Here is a 6,421-nt window from a genome sequence, read left to right as displayed (position 1 = left end):
TATAGAGCTCCAAGGAGATTATGTTGAAAAATAAAAAAAAATTTACCCAAAAAAAATGGTTTTTATACTTCATTCTAAGGACTTATTGAACTACCCTCGTAACCTACAAGTAAATAATGTATTTATTTGTTACTTATGTTAATTAAATTTAAGGTGATAAATTTTAATCTTTAATAAATTTAATGTTCGAAAACAAATATTCAGCTTATATCAATTAGTAATTTTACAAAATAGGAGGCATTAAACTATAATTTGCACTAAAACCTTTAAATAAATTTTAGTTAATACATTTTTTTTAATTTCAAGTTTCATTTCTCAAATTTTTCTTTGTTAATAAACTCTTAGACTAATTCCAGAAAATGTTAGTTTTTGTGAAATAAGTTGATAATTAATAAATCATTTCAAAACATAAAAAGCATTACACAATTATTTTAATGAAAACATTCAAATAATGTTTACATTATATTCTCATTCAAATTTTTAACTGGATTTCTCCACATTTAATTTATTAATAAGCTTTCTAGCTAAGATAAAAAGAATTAAAATATGTGTACATATAATTTAAAAAATTGAATTTAAATACTCATTTCCCAATATCGGAGGCACCATAAAAAATTATATAATTGTAATACAATTATTTGAAAGTTTAATAATATTAAGTTTAATAATATTATTAAACATAATGACTTCACAATGTATCTATTCATTCAATAATCTTTTATATTATTTGACAAAATTAGATTTTAAGATAAAATTTTAAAAATTATTCTTGTAACAATGAATAAACCAATTTAAAATGTATTTAAATTATATTTAATTTTAAATTTGTAAATAATGTTAAAATATGAATATAATATTAGTATAAAAAATTATAAGCATGTATAACATAATATTATTAATCTTTATAATTTGCTAATATAGAACTCATGAGAATATTATTATTATTATAACTAAAACGTGAACCAAAAAAAATTTTTATCACTCAATGATGTAAAATTTAGAATTGATATAGCTCTAATATTAAATAGTTAATAAATTTGGATTAGATAACGTTAAAATAAAAATACGATATTATTTAATTTCAATCTAAAAATAATAAGTTTTTCAACATTCAATCTTTAACATAATTAAAACATTATTATAATAAATTTATTTGTTATTTATCTTACAATAACTTTACGTTTTAACCCCAATGCTTAATTATATTTTATACAATAATATTATTAAACTTGATGATTTCTCAATATATCTATTAATTTAATCATCTTTTTTTCTAAATTAAATTTTAAGATAAATTTTAACTAATTATTACTATAACAAATATTGCTCTAATATTAAATCGTTAATAAATTTTGATTAGTTAAAGTTAAAAAAAAATACGATATTATTTAATTTTAATCTAAAATGAATAAGTTTTTCAATATTAAATCATTAACACAATTAAAACATTAATATAATAAATTTATATAATTGCAATTTAGCTTATAATAACTTTAAGTTTTGATAAAAAAATTTAATTATAATTTATATGATAATATTATTAAACTTGATGATTAATTTGCTTCAATGTCAGCAATTATCATCACACTCTAACTGAATAGTTAAAAATAAGCATTCCGAGGCCAAATGTCGACTTTTCTTTCAGAATCAAATTTACAAACGTGCCTCGAGTCCCACTGAATAACATTGCTACTGTATGCTCACAGCATGATGGTATTGTTAAAAAGGGTCTATCCATTCACAAGTGTTTGCCGCCTACTGATGAAATTTCGAGTAATGGATCCTTTTACAGTTTCCAATAAGGCTCAGTCGCTCTTCCCCGCCGCACCGCACCCACCCGGTAGACCTCGTCCGCAACGAAGATGAAGCCTCTTCTTACGGTAGTCTCCCGTCTACAATATTACAGCAAAAGCAAATAAATTCGCCAAAGAAATACGTCTGCGGCATATTTCTGTTACCTTCAGCCTTGGCAGGCAGAGTTTTTCGTATACAGAAGACTTTCACTTTTTATTTAGTTTTTGCCTTATCGCGTTCCTTAGCATACCCTGAAAGTTACCTGCAATCACGCCCTTTAGGCCTGTCTACCAGGAGTTCTTGAGCAGGTGGAGGGTAGCAGTCACACATTTTCTGAAAGCACTAATCGCCCCCTACAATGTGGTACAGATTTCATTGCGCTCAGACATACCAGGTGATTATTGAATAAATTTGCCGATAAAAGTCCAATTTTATCGCACCTATGGCCGACTTTAACCGCCTACGTGTCAGCTTTCATTTACACTAACTTTTATCACGATCAGTTCTCACCTTCGAAAAAACGCAGTGGGATCTCGGACTAAAGAAACGCGCCTTTGAGTTTCGCGTTGCGCATTGAAGGCTTCGAGGTTCACCCTGTTTCCCTTTCCTTCGCGTAAGCAGAGTCGAGCACCACAGCTGGCCACAAATTGCTCAACCATTCCGATAGGAGACTCCCCGAGATCACTTCTCTTCTCCCCACAACAAAACTCGTGACACCAAGTTAAATCACTCTACTCAAGGACTGAGGAGAGAAGAGTCTGATCTGCCTTCCGAGACTCTTTGGCTCGAGAAGAGAAAAGGGCGAACGACGCTTCACTCCCAGTCCCTGTTTAAAATTTCCGCCAAGACATATAGGACTTTTACCGACAGTGCATTTCTGTAGTACGATCCAGTACGGTTGAGCTATAAGCGCCATCAACTGCATTACTGCAGTTGCTTCCTGCATACTTCAAGTCGTTGCTACACTATTTTACTCTCATTTTTAAGTAGTTATCGTACTTTTTTCGAAAAATCAGAGGCTTACTCGCTCCCCCCCCCCCTCCCCTTTCCACGCCCCGAACCCTTTCCAGACTCTAGAAAATGTTCAAAGTGCATTTTTACAACCTCAAAGTCGAATTGTGGTGGATTATTAATAAGAAGGATTGGAAATTAAATCACTGACGAGGGCCTATAATCGAGGGCAGAACGTCTAAATCAATGATAAATTGATTTCAATTTTTTATAGCCCTAAAACCAATTTCACCATCAACACTCAAATATTATTAAAAACTAAATTATAGAGGAAAAAATTAAATATTCACTTGAAATTTAAAACATTGTAGGTAACCTTAATTGTCTTAATCTCTCAATTCTTAATATTGATCAACTCTGACCTACCAGATTCATCATCAGCTTTACATCAATATACATCGATATTAGTGCTTTTTTAGAATAACTAGGCCTAGTGTTGCCGTCGAGCGAAGCCTCGACGTTTTCAAGACAAAGCAAGACGAGCCTTACGCGCTGGCTTGAATTGATTGTCTTGGCACCTTGAATTTGCATTGCCAGATATGATATCACCAGCATTGAATGAAAATACGGTAGTCTGAGGCCCCAGTCTTCCTAACCCTTCTCGGCGTTGAACGAAAATCCCGTAATCTGAAACGCCAGTCTCCCCGGTCCTTCTCAACACGGGTTTCTGGTCTGTAAGGTAGGCGAATATACGAATCCAAATTTTTAAAATTTTTTAATTAACGATTTGTAAATCTAATATTCGGAATCTACAAGTTTTATCGATTCCCGGGATATGTAATTTGCTTAAAAAAGTGTAAAAATTGAATACGATTAATGTAGGAAGCAGACCAAATCCATCTCAAATCAAACAGCTTCTAGTGTTACGCTTGAAGTCGCAGAATTCTCGGGAGCCTACCACGTTTTTTTATGAAGTTAGGCGCTAGATATTTTTCCGATTTTCAACAAAAAAAAAATTCTCAAGAAGTTATGCGCATTTTAATTCTGTGCTTTGTATTTCAAAAGACCGTAATCCAACAGAAAAATGTGAAAAGTTTTAAAATTAATACAATGGCGGTGATTTTTTCTGAAAAAATTAAAAGCTGATTTTCTCAAAAAATCTTCCTTTATATTGTTTGCCAAATTTTATTGAATTTGTACTTTGACAAGGAAGATATCTCACTAGTCTGATGCAGGTTAAATAAATGTGGTGGTCAGGAGAATAATTTTCATACAATAGAATTTTATGTTTTTAGCAAGCAACCGCAGACACGAAAAATGTTAAGAAGTTTGCGAGTTCAAAAAAACTATATGTAAAATAACTATTGCTCTTTTGCTATACCTTTCATTTATTACAATACAAATTCAAAAACTAGATTTCAAGGGAAAAATATTCTCCTGACATTCAAAAATGACTTAGCCAGCACAAAGATAATGCGATATCTTCCTTGAATAAGCTGAATTTTATTATTAATTATAATTATTTTAAAAATTATTAATACTCAGTTAAATTGTCCCTAATTATAATTTTATTACTAATTATTTCTTAAATATTTAAATAAAGTATTTAACTATTACTACTATACAGGGATTTGTGTAATTACTTGCATCCACAATCATCCTATGACAGCTTTGTTATTCCCCCTTCCCAGACGGTCGAAAAATATCCACATCTGCTGGATAAAACTTAAGCCCCCAAGACAAGGCCAAGACAAGGCCTTATTTTTCAAGGCCTTGAATTTTGGCCACCTCGCTTTGCCTCGAAACGCGAGGCCTCGAGCTATCCTTCCTTGTGTTCCTCGACATTTTCCTTGCCATTCCTCGTCTCGATCAGCAACACTATAAATAGCTATATAAATTACGTAACTAAAGCAATTTTATGATTAGATATCATAAAATAGATTTGTTGCAAGAGGCTTCGAAAGGGTCTATACTTAACCGAAACGCCGTCATGTGTTTTTTTTCAATATATTAATCTAAAATGAATGATGGTTTCTTGTATTCTGAATGGCCATTTGAAGGTATTTATTATACTGGTTAATAATGATACAAAGATTGTAGTAAAACTCGTATAAAATACATAATGTTCTACGTAAAAAAAATTTAGGCAGATTTAGTATTGAACTGTACGTGCAAAAAAGCGAGAGGCTCATTTCACAGGGATTTCCTCACGAACTTGACCATACCCATTTTCGCCCAAAATTCAAAACGATTTTTATTGAGAATTTTTTATTAAAATAAAATGACTCTACTTTATAATATATGACCAACAGATCCAGTCAACAAAACCATAAAAAAAAACATTTTCTGGAAACCTTACGTTTTTTATTCTTTCAAATGTTTTTGAAAAGAGATGATCAAATCCATCTCATATAATTTTTGTCGCAAACTATAAAAGATATGACAAAAGAACAAGACCCATTTTTTCCAGAACTTTTTTAGGCGTAACATTTTTTTTATCAAGCATCGAAATTACAATATATCTTCATTATTAAAATACAAGTTCCGAAAAAATTGACCAAAAATTTAAAGGTGCGTCTTTTGAGAAAATCAATTTTTAATTTTTTCAAAAAAAAACCGCTGATTTTTGTATATTTCATTCTAAAAACGGGTCCTTTTTAAATATAAAAATTCGGTCTCTGTCGAGAAGTTATTCACTTCTGAAATTCCATCCTGTGATCCTTAAATCTTTAAAAATCGGAATTTCGATTTAAAATTCCAGATCTCTCACTGCACAGATGGATTTCATAAGATCTATAAAAGAACTTTTCAATATTCTCAACATTTTCTGAAGATTTGAAAGTTTCTGGGTGAGATTTGTAAATGAATTTGCTTCTCAGTCAACTGTTTCATTTTTTTTTTAATTTGAGAGTCGAAATTAGCCAGCATAGCCTAGTACTCACGTTTGTAACAGGAGTATGACATGATTATTATGATTACAGTTCCCAGTTTCACTGAACAAGAAAAATGCAATATCATAATTCATTATTTTTACATTCTCATCAGAGAAGGTATGATATTTGTGTAAAATTTGCCCCCCCCCCCCCCCCAGTTTTGGTCAAATATCCACGTTTTGAGACTCCCTGAATCCGAAAAACAGGTTTTTACGAATGTGCCTGCCTGTGTGTATGTCTGCCTGTGAACACGATAACTTTTGAAAAAATTATCTATTAGATTGGCCTTTGGTACACTCGTTAAGTGTCCTAAGCTACAGGTCACGTTCATTAGCCAGCCATTTTAAATGAAAATCCAAAAAGTGGGCACATTTTGAATATTTTTAAGACAATTTTTTTAAAACTTCAAAAATTATCTGTACGGTTATTCATAGTAAAAGAACTACAAATTTGTTATTAACCACTTTTTGATAGGATGCGTAGTTATGACTTTAATCATGAAAACATTATTAACAGTAAAAAAAATATGCCCACTGCGTGGGCACATTCTTATCACAACTTTTGTCTTTTTATTTGTTTGTCATCTCGTGTATGGGGTTTCAAAAAATTTAATTTTTTATGCTTTTATTGCTATTTTTTACGATTAAAACCAAAAACAGAACTATCAAAAAAATATTCATGCCAAATAAATCATTTTTACATTCTCATCAGAGACGGTATTAGATCTGTGTAAAATTTGAGCC

At 30.9% G+C, this 6,421-nt stretch overlaps 1 protein-coding gene across 3 annotated transcripts in view; it reads left to right on the top strand.

Annotated features, from left to right (window-relative positions):
* LOC117177563 (rho guanine nucleotide exchange factor 2) overlaps positions 1-6,421 on the top strand; it is a 422,353-nt gene that overhangs the window by 1,228 nt on the left and 414,704 nt on the right. The gene's annotated exons all lie outside the window — the stretch shown is intronic.

This window comes from Belonocnema kinseyi, chromosome 7 (assembly GCF_010883055.1).
Source record: "Belonocnema kinseyi isolate 2016_QV_RU_SX_M_011 chromosome 7, B_treatae_v1, whole genome shotgun sequence".
NCBI classification, from domain to species: Eukaryota; Metazoa; Arthropoda; class Insecta; order Hymenoptera; family Cynipidae; genus Belonocnema; species Belonocnema kinseyi.
This window is presented reverse-complemented; position numbering and strand designations above follow the sequence as displayed.